The sequence below is a fragment of the Pseudorca crassidens genome, chromosome 8 (genome assembly GCF_039906515.1).
Source record: "Pseudorca crassidens isolate mPseCra1 chromosome 8, mPseCra1.hap1, whole genome shotgun sequence".
NCBI classification, from domain to species: domain Eukaryota; kingdom Metazoa; phylum Chordata; class Mammalia; order Artiodactyla; family Delphinidae; genus Pseudorca; species Pseudorca crassidens.
In genome coordinates, this window is record NC_090303.1 from 46752776 (window position 1) to 46770389 (window position 17614).

General features: G+C 39.8%; 1 long non-coding RNA gene across 1 annotated transcript in view; it reads right to left on the minus strand.

Annotated features, from left to right (window-relative positions):
* The window catches only part of LOC137229030 (uncharacterized), a 16736-nt gene extending 11191 nt beyond the window's left edge, over window positions 1–5545 (minus strand). The window contains exons 1-3 of the long non-coding RNA XR_010945506.1: window positions 5396–5545; window positions 4665–4750; window positions 287–457 (exon numbers count right to left, since the gene is read on the minus strand). This is a non-coding gene — a long non-coding RNA (uncharacterized lncRNA). The remainder of the gene's footprint in view (window positions 1–286; window positions 458–4664; window positions 4751–5395) is intronic.
* Between the last annotated feature and the right edge of the window lie 12069 nt (window positions 5546–17614).

The window sequence follows — 17614 nt, forward strand, 5'->3', positions numbered from 1 at the left end:
TGACACTAATATTGTAAATCAACCATGCTTCAATTTAAAAGATTTTTTTCACCTTAATACTGTAGAAAACTTACTTTATAGTTTTGATAGCAAGATGTATTTCCATTAAAAAAGTGAAATATTAGAAACACCTCAATCCTACTGCTGTTTTCAATAGTTTTAACATTTTCTTGCAGATCTTTAGCTGTAAAAGCACAGCTGTACCTATGCAAGAATATGATCTTAGTTAAATAAGGCCTCAAAGCTTCTTAAATCCTTTACAAGGAAAATAGAAAAAGGAACTAACCTTGGGCCTGCTGGTGTCAGACCACTGTGTGAACACCTTGTTGAAGCCTCAGAGCCTTCTCCTCGATTCCTCCTGCCTTGGGGTTGCCTTAGTTTGGTCTTGAGTCTTGGAGTGGGTCCCCATGGGGGGGGAAAGCCGGCCACAGGGAGGCAGTTCCATATGGCTCTAAGCCTGTGCAGTGGATAAATCACAACATCAAGCACGTACCTACCAACTGTTGTAGTACTTTATTGCGTTAGCTCATTTAGTGAGTTAACCCTCATTCTGAGGAAGCGTGGCAGATTTTATTTTCTAAAAGTGGCCACAGCAGTATTTCTGGTCTCACAGACTGCCAGAGACTTGCTGCGCCCTTGAAGAAGCAGTGTGCTTCCCCTCTTCTTGAGCCTGGGAAGAATTTTATGATTGCCTTGACTGGTAGAATCTACTAGAAAGTGACCTCTGAGGATAGGTCACAAAAGGTGAATCGGCCTCTGCTTTCTCTCTCTCGATGTGTGTCGTAAGGAAGCCCGGGCCACACGGAGAGGCCATGTGTAAGAGGGCTGACAGCCCCAGCCATGGTCTCGGTCAATGTCAATCACCAGGGGTGGGGTGAGTGAACCCCCAGATGATTCCAGCTCCTAGTCTGAGCCTTCCAGCTGAGGCCCCCTTCATGGGGAGCAGAGATAAGCCATCCCTGCTATGCTCCATCCAAATTCCTGACTCATCAATCCATGAGCCTAATAAATGGTTGTTGGACACCATTACATTTTGAGATGGTTTCTCACACAGTCATAGTAGCTGGCACAGGTAAGCACTATTATGTCTATTTTACACAGGTTAAGTCACTTGCCCAAATCATTCAGCTAATTACTAAGTGGTGGAGCCCCAAGTTAGCCAGACAGATTGGCTCTAGAGTCTTTGTGGTGTTCTTTCCAGACTACCTTCCCAATACCAGCATGAAAGTACAGCCCGGGTCTCAGCTGTGAATTAGGAACTGGGGGAAAGGGGCTTCTCTAGAGTTGAGTTGGGAGCAGAAGCAGGGAGAGATGGGTTACCTCCCAGGCGAGCCAGTGACGCTAATCATTTTCTGTAAAGGGCTAGGTTAGATGATGAGAAAACAATCCCAAATTTTCAGTGCATTACCACAACAAAAGTTATTTCTTGCTCAAACTGTATGTTCATCTGGGTCTCTGGGGGGGCTCTGCTCATTGTTGAGGGGGTTATAATCACTCCGGGACTCAGCTGATGGAGACACAATCTTGACACATACTTCCAAGACCAGCAAGGCAGGGGATAAAGACAGTGGTGACTCATGTACCGTGACTTAGAGCTTCCACCTGCAGAGATACATCACTTTTCCTCACATTTTATGGGCCAAAGCAAGTCACCTGACCACTCCTAACTTCAAGGTTGCATGTACCAGAAAGGGAAATGAAATATATGTATTTGGAGAACAGTACTAATGACTCCCCAAATCCACCCTTCAGTCACCAAATAGTTCACTATCTTTCATACACACAAAATACAATCATCAAGAGTGATTTTCAAGAGTGACAACCCAAGAATTCCATCTTGTCATGGCCATATGCCCAGAGTTGAGGATTTCTGGGTGATGGGCTGATGTACAAGGTGGCTCCTCTTCATAAACTTATAAGAAAATTTACCTGCTCCCTACCTTTCAATATACAATAGAAGAGGAATAAAATAACAACAACAAAACACATACTCCTCTTTGAAAAGGAAAGGATGGGAGGCATACAGCAAACCCTGGTGGGTAGCAATTCTGACACCCTGCTCACCAGTCATTTTGAGGGCCCTCCCCCAGAGGTTCCAGCAGAAAACTGCCCCTCAAGGATCAGCAACAGGTACAACATCACTGTGTGGCCAGGAGGAGGCAGGAGTGAGAGAGCTGGTGGAAGTGGGGAACGCTTTCACGGGGGAAGGCTGATTTCTAGCAATAAAGTTAAGTTAACTCATGCCGTCCTAATTTTGGTTACCCAGAACCAAAGGTCACCCTTCCTGAATGCTTAAGACTGCTCTCAGAGCTATAATCCTGTGAGGTGTATACCATTGAGCTCATCCGCATTCTATAGATGCGGAGTGTGGGGGAGAGGTGTCAGGCTACATGCCCCAGTTCACATAGCTAATAAGTAACCAGAGTGGGGTATTTGATCCCAGGTTCAAGAATTTTAGGGGCTTTGAACTTAACCCCTACTCTGTGTTACCTTTCAAAGGATTAGGGTAGAGAAAATAATTATGTGCATGGAAAAAATATAATTCTGAGATTTTTCTCTAATTCTCTATTTTAAATGGGATTATATACTCCATTTAATGGATAGTCCAGAAGTTATTTAACATACCTACTAATTTAAGCATAAGAGAATTTCTTTTAAAAAAATTTTTCAAAAAATTTGTTCTGAACACAAAGAAGCACACATTACTTAGTTCAATTTAGATTTTATGTGATCTAGATCTTATGTGAATTCTTACCTGATCTCAGGCCCTAGCTAGCCAGTAAACGGATGCCAAAAATTAATTTATAGTCCTCTTTGCAACTTGGAGGATTTTCAGTAATGCTAGGGAAAAAGTCATACTCAAATTATTAGTGTATTTTAGAAATTGGTTGTTGCAGTATAAAATATTTGATTTCTGAGGGCTAATATAATACATAAGACCACAAGGTGACAGCCAAGACACATGATTTTCTCTTCAGACATTTTATGATTTTTCTCAAACGTGGTAATGCAGACAAACTTTTATGCCAAATTGGAGAAATGACACATTCATTTCACAGAATAAATCCAAGCACAGAAGCTCCACAGTTTGCGATAGGTAATAAACGAACAGTTTTAACTTGCTAACAGCATATGGTTCTTGTTCAGGCCAGTATGAGCTATAGATGTATTTTTTCCTGAACCTTCTATCTTCCTCCTCTGTGATCCGTATTCCTAAATGTACCTGTACAGAGTGTGTTCTTAAAAGGTTAAGATCTCTCATATTCAAAGGTAAGAAGGAATGTGGACAACCCCAATCTGATTTTATTTGCCTTTTGAGCAATAAAATCTACACAAACTGTCAGTTATATGATCACCCACTCTAGCGAGCCCTGCCTCATCTCAGTGTATTCTAATCCAGCTAAAAGACTTTTTACCCATAACACGAGCTAACCTGTACTGGTGAATCACTGTGAGTCTAACCCTGATCTAAAACCCATGCTAGGTCTCTATAACAACCCTGAGAAGTACCCACTATTTTTTTTTTTTTTTTTTTTTTTTGCGGTACACGGGCCTCTCACTGTTGTGGCCTCTCCCGTTGCGGAGCACAGGCTCCGGACGTGCAGGCTCAGCGGCCATGGCTCACGGGCCCAGCCGCTCCGTGGCATGTGGGATCCTGCCAGACGGGTGCACGAACCCGTGTCCCCTGCATCGGCAGGCGGACTCTCAACCACTGCGCCACCAGGGAAGCCCCTGCATGTGTGTTTTTGGTGGGGGGTGGGAAGGTTGATTTTTCCATCCCCATCTCCTACGTCTGTACTGTTTAGGTTTTATCACTGGAAATGCTGGTAAAGAGCTGCTTGACTGTGTGTGTTGGCAGGGGTCAGGGGAGGTGGGCATCATCTTAGGCAAGACGCCCATCAGAAGAGGGAATAGGGTAGTCCTGCAATCTCTGCTCCCTCCTTTCTCAAGAGCAGGCATTGGAGACCTATTCTAGCCAAGAGCGACAGCTACACATCATCGGCCTAGAGATGAGAAGACTAATGGGATCATGGGTCTGAAATGCAGAGCTGACCAACCTTCCTCCCTGCCTCCATGGCCCCCAAAGTGGCACATGTCACCTAAAGCAGGATGCAAGGTGGTCTATTTGGTACAAAAAAAATAGAATTTCTATTTAAAATTTTCCCTTTAAAATTTCTGTTTTTGTACACCATTTTAAAAATGTACAACATGTTAGTACATTAATAATTAAATATATACATACAGCATGCTCTAATTTTTTTTTTACAGATGGTGTGCACGTTCAAAAATCTGAAGGCCATGGTCCTAGTAGATAAAGTTCAAACTCCCTTTGCACAGCATACAAGAAGTCCTGGCACGATTTGGCCGCACCCATGCTTCACCTTTCCCGCTCAAGCAATTGTAAACTGTGTATAGTTCCAGAACACATCAGGACGTGAGAAAAGCAGAGGATAGGACAGTGGGAAAAGCTAAGCAAAGATGAAGTTCTGCTAACGTCCATTCTTAGTTTGTTCCCGTGGGGATAGTAAAAGGCTTTACAAAATTATCCTACCTTTAGGCATGGGGCCAGGTTTTTGCCTGCCTGTATCAGTCAGCCCTTGCCCAGGGATGCCCTTGGAGGAAGGCAAAACCTTTCAGGCACTTCCAGGCTAGGGAATACTCACCAGCTGAGGGCAATTCTCTGGAGAAGGCTGCCTTGTGAGCTGTAGTGGAGAGCTTTCACAGCAGCTGGGGAATTCAGTGAGCCAATCTGGTTAAGGGAGGGGATGGGGTGAATAAAGTACCCAACAACACTACTACATTTTGCCACATTGATATCTACAAATCTGTAAGTATCTTTACAGAAATGGTAATTGTGTGAGAAAAGTACCATTTTATTCTCCATCAACACACTAATTGTAAACTTGATAACTTGTAGCCTTGAGGCTTTTTTTCTTTTCCTTTAAACATGGTTCTATTTTGGTTAGCTAGTCTTTTTAAAACCTGGCTTTTCTTCCCTAAATACTTTAGTCTCTAAGTTTTCCTTTGTACCTGGCTAATTTCTTTTCACAGTTAAGACTTACCTCAGATGCCAATTTTTCTGGGAAGCCTTCCCCGATCCTTCTAAAGCTGGGATGTTCTGCTACGTAGTTCTCATAAAACTTCATATATTCCTATAGCATTATGTTATGGCAATGTTGTAGGATTATCCCACAACGTGTCTGAATCACTCAGGGCTTGGTCAGGAAAACAGAAGCCACTCCATGTTTTCTGGGCATACAGGGTTTGCTACAGGAATTAGGGGCTTACTTGACTGTAGGAAGAGCTGAGGGAGTAATGAAGTATGGGAAGCCGCTGCAGAGGGGAAGGAAGGAGGCTGACACTGAAGAAGATCTGGCCCAAAGTAACAACTCACCAGGAAGCTGCTGCGACTCTTAAGGATCTCGGAGAAGCACTCTCACAGCCTCAGGGCGCAGCAGCCACACGGGTGGTCCCCAAGAGCTCCCCAGGGAGCTGCTGTGCATCTCTCATCTGCTCATGAGTCCGGCTGCAGCTGCCAGTGGAGATTACAGCTTCTCTTCCTCTTCCGCCTTCCAAATCTCCAGCAACTTCCTCTTATAGGCAGCTCCACATCCCAGGGAAGGGAATTCTGAGAGGAGACCTTAAAGGGGATGGTGGTGGTGCTAAGTTAACAACAGATCATGCAGTGCAGTAGCCCATGATAGATTATGAGCTTCTCCCCAGCTGGAGAACGTAACTTATTCATTTCTATCTTCTTGGTGCCTGCAAGTTCCTGGAAATTAGAGGTACCCATTAAATGTTCATTAAACGATTGAATAAGTGAATGCAGAGAGGACAACAGCTCCCTGAAACCAGACGATTTTGGCTGTATTCTAAATGATGCTATGAGAGATCAATGTTCGATCTCCAAAGAACCTTATATTTCATAACACAAGGTAGTGATAATTAGTAATTCAGGATATCTTTCCCATGCTGACCAAAATCGCCAAATTTCTGAAATCTAAAATCCTAGATAGGAAGGCGCCTTTGCAATTCAGTGCACTGAAACTGGTAAGGAATGTTAGGTCAGGGAGCCATTCTCCACCATATTGCCTCTCTGACTTTCTTGAGCTCCTTCCAGTTCCTGAGAACCATGTGCATGTTTAGAAAAATGCCACTAGGTGGCACTCTTGCTTCTTTGCCGTAGTAGGTCATTGCCTTTTCTAGACAAGGGAATTGAGTGTAACTGAGAAAGAAATGTTACTTTTTAAAAGCAACTAAACTGTTCCTCAAATTATAACTACAAAATTGACGTTAGCTGACATAAAATACATACCTCTTCAAACAAGAACCAAAACAAACATAAAAATCAAAGAGCCTAACATCCTCATCTATAATGTTTTCACCATTTCAGAATTACAAGTGGCACTAGAATCTTGCTCTGTTAAGTGTTCCCAGGGGTTCGTCTCCCCATTTACACTGTCCCTGCTTCCCATGCAAGGTGGGATGATTCAGAAACTTACTGTCTTAATTCCAAAGTCTATGGTGCAGACGGGGCGGAGAGGGTGGGGAAACCCTTTTTTTTTTTTTTTTTAACATAGCAGGTTAGTATGCACTTAAATTAGTTCAAATTATGGCTAGGAAACAGCTGATCATGACAAATAGAGGCAAAGTTGCTACAGTACATGTAGAAATCTTTTCCTTTAAAATCTAAAAATTTCTTCCTAACTAAATTAAGTCTTACTCTGTGACTTTTTACACTTTTTTTTTTAAGCATAAAAGAAGTACTTATTCATTGACAAAAACCCAGGGAAAAAAAGGTAGGCAAAGAGAAAAACAAAAAAACTTATTAATCTCAGCCCCAATAACGAATAAACATTTTAGTGAGTGTTTTCATAGTCCCATAGTCCTTTATTAATCATTCATTTATATATGCGATTGACTTGGTAGACTCAATACATACTCTATATTCCAGGCACCATGCTAGGTTTTGACCCTGCAAAGGAAAACAAGGTAGACAACCCCTCTCAACAAAGGAGACATAGCACCTCTCTCTCCGTCTTTCACTGTCTGTATAAATATATGTTTCCATATAAATATATATATGTCTCTATATGCTTATACATACACATATATACATACATGCACTTATATATATTTTCCAAAAAAGGTATATTATACATATTGTTTTGTATCCTGATTTTTTTCCTTAATAATATCTTAAGATTATTTTCCATACCATTAAATATTTTTCAAAGGCATTATTTTTCATTCATAATATTTTATTTTCTATATACTCAATAGTTTTTAATCGAATATTCCTCTTCTTGAAAATGTAAGTTGTATTTACTTTGTTACTATAATGATTCAAGGAGCAACATTGTACCAAATCTTTGCTCACAACCACAGTTGTATTCCTAGTGTAAATCCCCAAAGTTTGAATTGATGGATTAAATGAATTGCAAAATTTTAAAGCTTTCATAGCTATGGCTAAATTTCCTTCATAAGGGCTACATCAATTTTGGTCTCTATTTGCTCATGCCTTTGAATCCTCCACCAATACTGAGTATTTTCATCTATATAAAGTTTTCAACTTTATAATAATAAATAATACTTTAAAATAATACTTCTTTTTGTTTTAATTTATGTGGTTTATGCTAATTGGTTTATTAATGAGTTTGAATACGTTTTCTTATGTTATTAACCATTTTTCTTATTTTTGAATTTCTTGCTGATTTCCTCTGTCCACTTTTCTATTGGGCATTAGTTTTTTTCTAATGCCCAATAGATATGTAGGGATTCTTTATACATTAAATTTATTAACCCCTGCAAATATGTTTCTGGTTTGTCATTCATTATTATTATTTTGGTCATATATAATTTAACATTTTAAAGTTTCTAACTTTAGACCCTCTATTAGGCATTTAGGGAAAGGTAGAAGCAGAGATGAGTATTTTTATGGTTCTGTACAAATTATCCTCTAGATTCAGCTTTCCTTTTTATCTTTGGTTTAGAATTTCTCTAGAGAATCATTGACCATACAATAGGGAAATAACTTATTAAATCCATCAAATCTAGTGAGAAACCTTACCAAAATATTCTTTATTGGGAAAGAGGGCAGAATTTTTGCCCTAGGGACAATTATGAAATATGTGGGAGCATTTCTGATTGTCATATGACTGGAAAATTCTACTGACACTTTGCAGAGGGCATCCAGGAATGCTAAACATCCTGCAATGCACAGAATGATGGGGAAATTTTCCTCCTGAGTGCCAACAGTAGCTTCCATTGAGAAACACAGAGTTAGACTATCATCCAACCATCTTAAAAACAAAAATACTATTTAAAATACGTAATAAAAATACTTGAAAACATTATACCAAAACATGTTTTCAGTTGACATATGGTAGCATTTTCTCCACACTGTATTTATGTATGCAAACTTAATGAATTGGAACACATCAATTCCCTGCTCTAATAATAGATAACAGACTTCAGTTGAATATGGGTATCAGAGAGATATCTGGCATATGACTGGTTATCGTTTTGGCTTATCAAGAAAGTTATACTACTGGTTTGCTCAGAAAGAGTTGCAGAGGGAGCTGAAATAAGTGAACTGGATTTGTTAACCGAGAGTAGTGATTGCTCCAAAAGAATTCTGTTAGGGGACACATCTATTCCCCATTCACATCTTGCCTTCCATTCTATATTCACCAGTAAAGACTGTGACCTCAGGGTGGCCAGTGCAACTGCTTTTGCTCAATTTTAGTCTTCTGTTTGCTCTGGGTGCTGTTTGTTCCAATACAAACGTTGAGGGCAGGAAATAACCAAGTCTGGTTTCTCTGTGAGTGTTTTGTTCTCTGGAAATACAATTATTTTGTTCATTTGAAATTGCCTTTGATCAAACAGGTTGGTATAAACCAGAGTTTTTGGATTGCCTGCAGATGGCAGTGATTATGAACTTGTCATTCTAAATAAAAGGTGTTGGTTTTACCTAAGAGTTCTAGAGTGCTATACTAATGGCAGAGTTTACTGTGTTCTAATAAAAATTAGTAAGATTCACATGCTGCCTTTGAAGAAGAGAGCTGCATTTATATGCTAAATGTAATGTCATTTAAAATATTAGGTAACTAGACATGGAATACAGAAGACATTAAATTAACATACTTCACCAGATTATGCAAAACACTGAATAGTGACAAAAGAGTTTAAGGGCAGGAGTTGATTATATGGTCAAAGTCAAGTAATATATCTTGGAAAATTTGATTCCAAAATATACTTAAATCATGATAAACTTTGTGATCTAAGTTTTACCTCCAGAACAAGGTATAGCAGTAAGAGTTGGAGACATTGGCAAGATAAATTCTGGAATACAGACAATGCTGTCCAAATGGAAGGAATCATCAAAAGGCAATGGAAAGAAAACTGCAAATACGATCATCCTCTTACATAAGCTCTTGGAAAATATATGCAATTCTAAGGTCATGAGGAAGGCACAGTGTAGCTGCAGAAGTCTGAAAGGAGTCCACTAAAATGGTCAAGGGAAATGAATAGGAATCATGTGTAGTTCGACTCAAAAGGCAGATCTTCATCAAAACGATAAAGGAGTGGGAATGTGATCAGAATTATTTTTTCATGGTCATTGGGTATTGCTTTACCTTTGAAAGGGTAATATAGGGCATTTAAAGAGAAGGGCTGCTTTCAGTTGTGTACATTCATGAAGCCTGTGTATCAAGGGTGTGTAGAAGATAGAAACACAAACATGTTCAAGGCGATATACGCAAATATGTTGTTTGCTAATAACTTATAAAAGGAAGAAAATGGAAGTTTGGGGGAATACATAGTTGCTCTTCTAAGTCTAAACTAATTGAATGAAGATAACTCTGCCTTTCTATAAACTACTCTTCGTTTTAGAAATTAGACCACCTGAGCTGGAAGGACTTCAAGTCAGACTCAGTGCTAATGATCACATTCCTATTTTCATCAGAATTACACATCAGTTTAGAAAGGTAAATCCAAAGCATTGTACTATCATGAATACAGAAAATTTACAGGTATATTGAATAGGTTACTGGAGGTATTCAGAGGAGGCTGGACACGATCTTGTTGGAGATGCCAGAGATCTGTGCATTAGATGTGACCAGATTAGATTTGTAATTCTATGACTTGTTCTTTTAAAAGAGAGGAAAGTGAGGATCAAGATTATAAGTGGAAAAAAAAAAAAAAGATTGTAAGTGGGATGAACCTGAATACGAAATGTTTTGATTTAGTATAGCTATCTAGACGATGGAGCCGCCAAGTCTCTTCATTTCCTTTGTTTCCCTCTCTCTATACTAATGAGACAAAATTTCCTCATTATTTATTCAGTAGATATTTATCAAACTGCTACTCTGAGTCAGTATTATAGGTCAACAGTAGTCTCTTAATACATGCTTATTTAGTAGGTAAATTATGGTAATTAGTAATAAGACAAAGAAGATGAAATCATAGTTTCCATCTCACATAGAAAGAAAATAATGAGGAAGGAACTGAACCGAAAGGATGGGATATAGATCTACTAAAGAAATAACTATAATATACCATAAATTTCCCTAAGTATTGCTTTAATATTAATACACAAATTTTGAAATGTTATGTCTTCATTTTCATTCTGTTCAAAATACTTTAAAAAAATTATTTATTCAATTAATTTATTTTTGGCTGCATTGGGTCTTTGTTGTGGGCTTCTCACTGAGGTGGCTTCTCTTGTTGTGGGCTTCTCATTGCGGTGGCTTCTCTTGTTGTGGAGCACGGGCTCTAGGCATGTGGGCTTCAGTAGTTGTGGCTCGCCGGTTCTAGGTTGCAGGCTCAATAGTTGTGGCTCACCTGCTCTAGGTTGCAGGCTCAAAAATTGTGGCGCATGGGTTTAGTTGCTCTGCAGCCTGTGGGATCTTCCCGGACCAGGGCTCGAACCTGTATCCCCTGCATTGGCAGGCTGATTCTTAACCACTGCGCCACCAGGGAAGCCCCAAAATACTTTTGAATTTGCCTTTTGATTTCTTCTTTGACCCATGGGTTTCTTAGATGGGTGTTATTTAGTTTTCAAATATTTGGTGATTCTCCAGATTTCTTTCTGTTGTTGATATCCTAATTTAATTCCATTGTGGTCAGAAAACATACTTTGTATGAGTTGAATTCTTTTAAATGTACTGAGGATGTGTTTGTTTGTTTTGGTGGATGACTGTACAGAATGGGATTCTTTGGATTTGCATAGTCACTTAGTATGTTTTCAAGTTAAGTAAAACTAGGTCCTAGCTGCTCTAGCATACAACCCCCAAATTCCTGTGTCTTAACAAAATAAATGTTTTGATTTTTTTCATAGTCCAAAGAGTGTATGATGGACACCTTTTCCTGTGACGATTTAGGCACCTAGCCTCCTTTATTTGGTGGCTCTGTCATGCTCTAGGGTATTCTCAAATTTCTATGCTGGAAGCTCTGAATTCAGCTACTTAGTGAGTAAAGAGAAAGAACATGGAGGATCACATGAGAAGTTCAGGAAGTCAGGCCTGGAAGTGCTTTAAATTGCTTCTACTCACTTTCCATTAGCTGGAGCTCAATCACATGGCCCAACCTAATATTAAGGAGGGCAGGAAATATTGTTTAGGAGTGTTCTCAAGAAGAGGAGGAAAAACGTGGATATTGAGCAGTTCCAGAATTCTCTAATGCAATAAATTTAGAATTATCTGGAGCTAGGTTGCCTTAGATGAAGGCATATATTTCTCAATCTCTTAAGCTTTCTGAAGTTGTTTACTCCTTTCATCTCTAAATAAAACATCTCAGTATTTCTTCCTGTGTAATTGCAAAAAATTGCAATGAAGTCCCTATAGGATTTCTGCTTGTCACCTGTCATCCAACAGTTGTTTTCCTGACTTGGTGTTTCATTTTTGCTACTGCAGGTTGTCCCATTTCACTATAAACATGAACACAGCTCTCCTTCTTCATTCTTTAAGACCACACTAACACAAGATAGACAACTAGTAGTTGTGATTATTAGCAAAGCATTACAGAAGATCTAGGCAGACAATCAAGGGGGGAATTCCAACATGGAAAAGAAAGATACTTGACATTGCTGCTTCAAAGCTCCAGCAATCAAACCTTACCTGAGAAGCTGCTCACTGGTTATTTCTCTCCAGATTCTAGGATCTGGCCTACCGGCATCATAAGAAGGGCATTCTAAGGCCATCTCCCAATTTCTTCTTTTGCTCCTCCCCAAATCAACCAACCAACCAACCAACCAACCAATCAACCGTTTTTCAGCAGCCAGAAGAATCAACACAATGCTTATTTTAAGAAAACCAAACCTGGTGACCAACAAATCAGATTACAGAACCAATGGGAAATAGCTTCTCTGCCAAAGGGAGGTATCTTTTTATCATACAAACAATTTCAACACTTTTTAGACTCAACATTTCCCACACACAGTAGTCATTGGTTCTGACCTTGTCCATCTAAAAGCCTTTAAACAATTTCCCCAAATAACAATTTTCTCCCTGGTGTGCCCTCCTATTTCCTAGAAGAACTACCTTTATTGATCCTTGTATCATTGGGCTTTTTATTCCCTCTGGCATTTTTTTCTTTACATCAGTGGTAATATTCTAACAAGGTTTTCATACTTTCAGGAAATTGTTTAAAAATATAAAGAAATCTTATCTTTCAAGGAATCATTAGGAAAACAGCAGATATTTTCAAATGTGTCTGCACATTAGAATCACCTGGGGAGCATCTAAAACTTGTTCTTCAGACTGCGCTCCAGACCAACTAGCATGAGGGAGCGGGTGGGTGCTAGAGATCAATATAATTTTTTTTTTTAATTCTTCATGTGACTCCAATGTACAGCCAAGATTGAAAACTACTGGGTTAGAGAGAGAGATCCATCCTCAATTTTAAGGGGTTAACTTTTACATAATGGTCAAATGGCAACAAGATATATGCGTTTATAAAACTAGAGACCTAGGTGTACCTTTAGAGCCATTTCTCTTGGGAAATCGCATACAATTGGCTTGGATGATCACTGGTTGAAGATATTGACACTGGGATATGATGCATCGACTTCCAGATGAAATGACATTGCTGTTTTCTCTGAAAGCAATAGCATCGACTATGGTAATCACTTGACTTTCAAATTTGTGTATTGCGAACCTCCCATTAGCAGTTGAATTTTATCCATGGGTAATTAAAACATTTCACAATAAACATAATTTAAAGTGAAATAAATTTTATTAAATTTCCTATGGTTCAGATTCTTAGACAGCTGGTAAATCTTTCTGAATCAGTGATGTGAAGGAAATGTAAGAATGATTAAATAACCTTATAGGGATCTTAAACTCTCAGCCCACCCAGTGGCTCTCTGTGGTATTAATAAATTCATTTCAATACTAATTTTTTGGGCCAAGAATTATCCTCTTAAAAGAGTGAAAAAGTGTCTGAATTTCCTGAATTCTACCTTTTCCAAAATTCAATGCATATTTAGAAAGGAATTAGAGAATTTTGCACATAGAGAGGATATGTACAGAGTTTTGCCTTCAAGGTGTCTTTCTTACTCTCATTAATCAGAGACTGAGTGGCGGCCTTCCCTCCACTGTGGTTCCCCTTCTTATTCCATATCTGTACAGAGCATCATTACCGTTCAGTCTTCCAAATCAGAAACTTCCAGGCCATCTTTGGTTTTTTTATTCTCCTCCATCCCCTAATGCCAGGGTCATCAAAATAAATACTTCCTCACTTTGGAGTATCTGTCAGCCATTATGCCTCCTCTACATTTTCATTGCTGCTTTTGAAGATCAGGACTTTATTCCTGAACTTCCCGGCTGATGCCTCAACTTTCATCAGTCTCTCTCTTCTTAATTCACCCTGCTCTTTCATGAAATTTACCTTCTTGGTCCCCCATTTCAGCAAAGCCACCCATACTGAACTCCTTAGCCTGCTTCTTAAGGCCTCTTGTAAGGAGGATAGTCTCTGACTCTCCAACCTATTTCTTCCTATTCCAACACCCACCTGTGCTGGCAGCGTAGAACTCCTTCAAATCAATAGGAAGAAGATAATAAACTCAACTGAAAAAAGGGGAGAAAAAGGCATGGGATAATTTACAGAAGATCCGAAGAGTATACCTGAGTAACCAATAAAACATTAAAAGATGCTCCATCTCACTACAAATCAGGAAACATACAAACAAAAACCACAATAACTACTCCATCATACTGTGAAGATTTAAAAACCGTGATAAGCCCAAGTGCAAGCAAAGATATGGATTGATGAAAACCCTTTGTACCCAGCTTGAGGAAGTTTGAATTGGTATGGCCATTTTGGAGAACAAACTGGCAATGTCTAATAAAGTTAAAGAAAACCCCATGACCAAGTACATCCAATGCTGAGAATGTATCCTAGAGACACTCTTACCAAGGTATCCAGGGAGATGTATGCAAGTGTTCTTTATGTTTTTTCTCACTGAGCACTGTTCAGATAGTATAATTTAGATCATGCAGGTCATATAAAACTTTAAATTAGAATGAGTTAGCTATCTCAATATTTAATTTACCAGCATATATTAATATAAAATAAATTGATGCTCAGCAAAAATACCTAATGGTTCTAATGCACTCATTCATTTTCTTTTGCATTTATTATGTGCCTACTATGAGCTACATAGTATATTAATGCTGGGTGAATGAGACAGAGTAGCTACTGCTTATTAACGTAAGTTAAAAAAATTACTCAAATACTCTTATCTCGGGACTTCCCTGGTGGTGCAGTGGTTAAGAATCCACCTGCCAATTCAGGGGACAAGGGTTCGATCCCTGATCCAGGAAGATCTCACATGCTGCGGAGCAACTAAGCCCGTGTGCCACAACTACTGAGCCTGAGCTCTAGAGCCTGCAAGCCGCAACTACTGAGCCCGCGTGCCACAACTACTGAAGCCCGTGCACCTAGAGCCCCTTCTCAGCGACAAGACACCGCAATGAGAAGCCGGCACACCGCAGCGAAGAGTAGCCCCCGCTCGCCACAACTAGAGAAAGCCCGCGTGCAGCAACGAAGACCCAACGCAGCCAAAAAAAAAAAAAAAAAAAATTAAAAAAATTAAAAAAAAATACTCTTATCTCTACTCTTATAAATGTTACTGTCCCAGAAGGCAAGTCTGGCTCTGAAGGGGGTATAACACTTTCTAAATTAATCCAGCCCTGTTTCCTGTCTCTTGTTATGATCATAGATGGATAAAACTCAGTAACCTCTGGCTGATGGTGATAGTGATAAAGTTTCTGCCTACCTGTCCTCTGGGCTCTCATTTGTAATGAGACATTAAAGACATCCATTTAGTCACCAGCAGGAAATGAATATCAGATACAAAATGGCTTGTGGAAGTACAAAGCACAGACAGAAATAATTTCCTGGAGTGCCATCTTTCAGAGCTGCTCCATTCTTGGCTTCTAAGATGCAGAGGCAATAAGAATAATAAAACTTGATAAAGAAAGAAGAGAAGGGAAAACATTTCTTCAGTGTTTTTAGTATACTATCTAATGCATTGCTCCTAAAGCATTTCAGAGGTAAAATGAAATGTGTTTTTTAAAGTTTTTTCTGTAAATCAGAGAAGGATATTGACAACATCTGTGTCCCATTTATCAATGCCACACAGGCACACAGGTGTGGAAGGTTTATCGCTTATGTGATGAGGCTTTCTGGGCAGAGAAGGGCTTGAGAGGCAAAGAAAGGAGACTGGCTTGGGGTCTTTATTGAGGTTAGGGAGTGGGGTCAGGGTGAGGGCTCCCACATGCAGGCTTGTGTAGTTTAATTTTTCAGTACAGCCAAAGGAAAGAGCACCCAGGGTTTCTTATCAGCCTGCCCAGATGTGGGGCACAAGGGGAAGAGGCTTAAAAGTTGTCAGCAAATACTTAAAAAAATGAAATCAGACTCTATTGTACTATGTGAGTCCTCTGCTTCTATCAGAGCAAGGTCCCCCCACCGCCCTTAGATAAGGAGAGAATAAGGAACAAGTCACTGTTTTTACAAAGATACCTACACTTAAAAATTCCATTCACACCTGATGTACAGAGTGCATCAAATAATGACTTCTGTAACTTGGGCTCATTTTCTCTACTTATTTGTAACATCAAGTACTGTATTAAACTTTCTCTAAACTCAACATTTACTTGTTTTTTGTTTTTTGATTTTTATTTATTTTTTGGCTGTGTTGGGTCTTCACTGCTGTGCACGGGCTTTCTCTAGTTGTGGCGAGCAGGGGCTACTCTTTGTCACGGTGCGCAGGCTTCTCATTGCAGCAGCTTCTCTTGTTGCGGAGCATGGGCTCTAGACATGTAGGCTTCAGTAGTTGTGGCTCATGGGCTGTAGAGTGTAGGCTCAGTAGTTATGGCTTGTGGGCTCTAAAGCGCAGGCTCAGTAGTTGTGGCACACGGGCTTAGTTGCTCCGCGGCATGTGGGATCTTCCTGGACCAGGGATCGAACCCATGTCCCCTGCATTGGCAGGCCGATTCTTAACCACTGCGCCACCAGGGAAGTCCGACTTACATGTTTTTGATGCTTAAATTTTTTAGCCCTCAGTATGTTCAAGTAAAGTTAAAATAAAATACATATTTATTAATCCAAATCTGATTAAGCCATTTTAAAATGAGCTCTCAGTTTTAGGCTACGTAGTAAATCTGGCCCCAAACAATACTATTCATGGAATATTGAGGAGATAGAAGGTGACATTAACAGGAAGTAAGCAGAGAGGACGCAGGGCACCATTTTGTTCTGTAGGTTTGTAAGAGAATCCACAATAGGGGAAAAAAATAGCATGTGCAGAGAACACCTTTCTCTCCTTTTGTTAGAGAGGATGAAGGGCTTCTAGACAAGCTGGAGGAAATCATCCAAGAAAAAAAACAGAGAGAGAAGTATTCCTAGGATTTGCAGGGGGATCAAGCCTGGTTACGACTGTGGATGGGAAGCCAGTGTGCAGCCCAACAGGGACAGGAAGACGTGTCTGGAGTCACCATAGGCAAAGGCTCTGCCTGGGGCTGGGGTTGGCTCTGGGAGAGGCTCTTCTTCCTGGGATGGTGTGGAACAGCCCCAGCACTGGGGGGAGAGACTAGGGCTTTAGCACAAAGATGATGGAAAGCTGGCAAGGGCTTTGGTGAATTTCATGAGGCTGAGAAGATTATCATGGACAAGAGACAGACAATAACGCTAAACAGAAATATGAGACAACAGGTGAAACAAAATGAAATGGATACTTTGGAGTAATATTTGATATCAGGTACCAGTAGATGTATAAAAATGGTGAAGATGCTTAGTAATTCTTAGGAGAAAAACAGCAAAATAAATCGGCAACAAAATTTCAGATTATATTCATTTGTATGTTCACCCATTCAGTCATTCGACAGATTGTGATTGCATGCTCGTTACGTACAAGTTCTAGGTACAGGGAATAAAAAAGTAGGAAAGATGAGGATCTCCATGAAGGGGCTCGTGGTCTAGTCCAGTGCTTGGAGGGGTGGAGGGATGAGGTCTTGACTAGAGGCAAGTCCCAGGAAAGTCAGCAGACAGAGACTGAAACCAAACATATCCCAAGATTATGTCTACATAGGCTTCAGGAAAAGGGAATGTT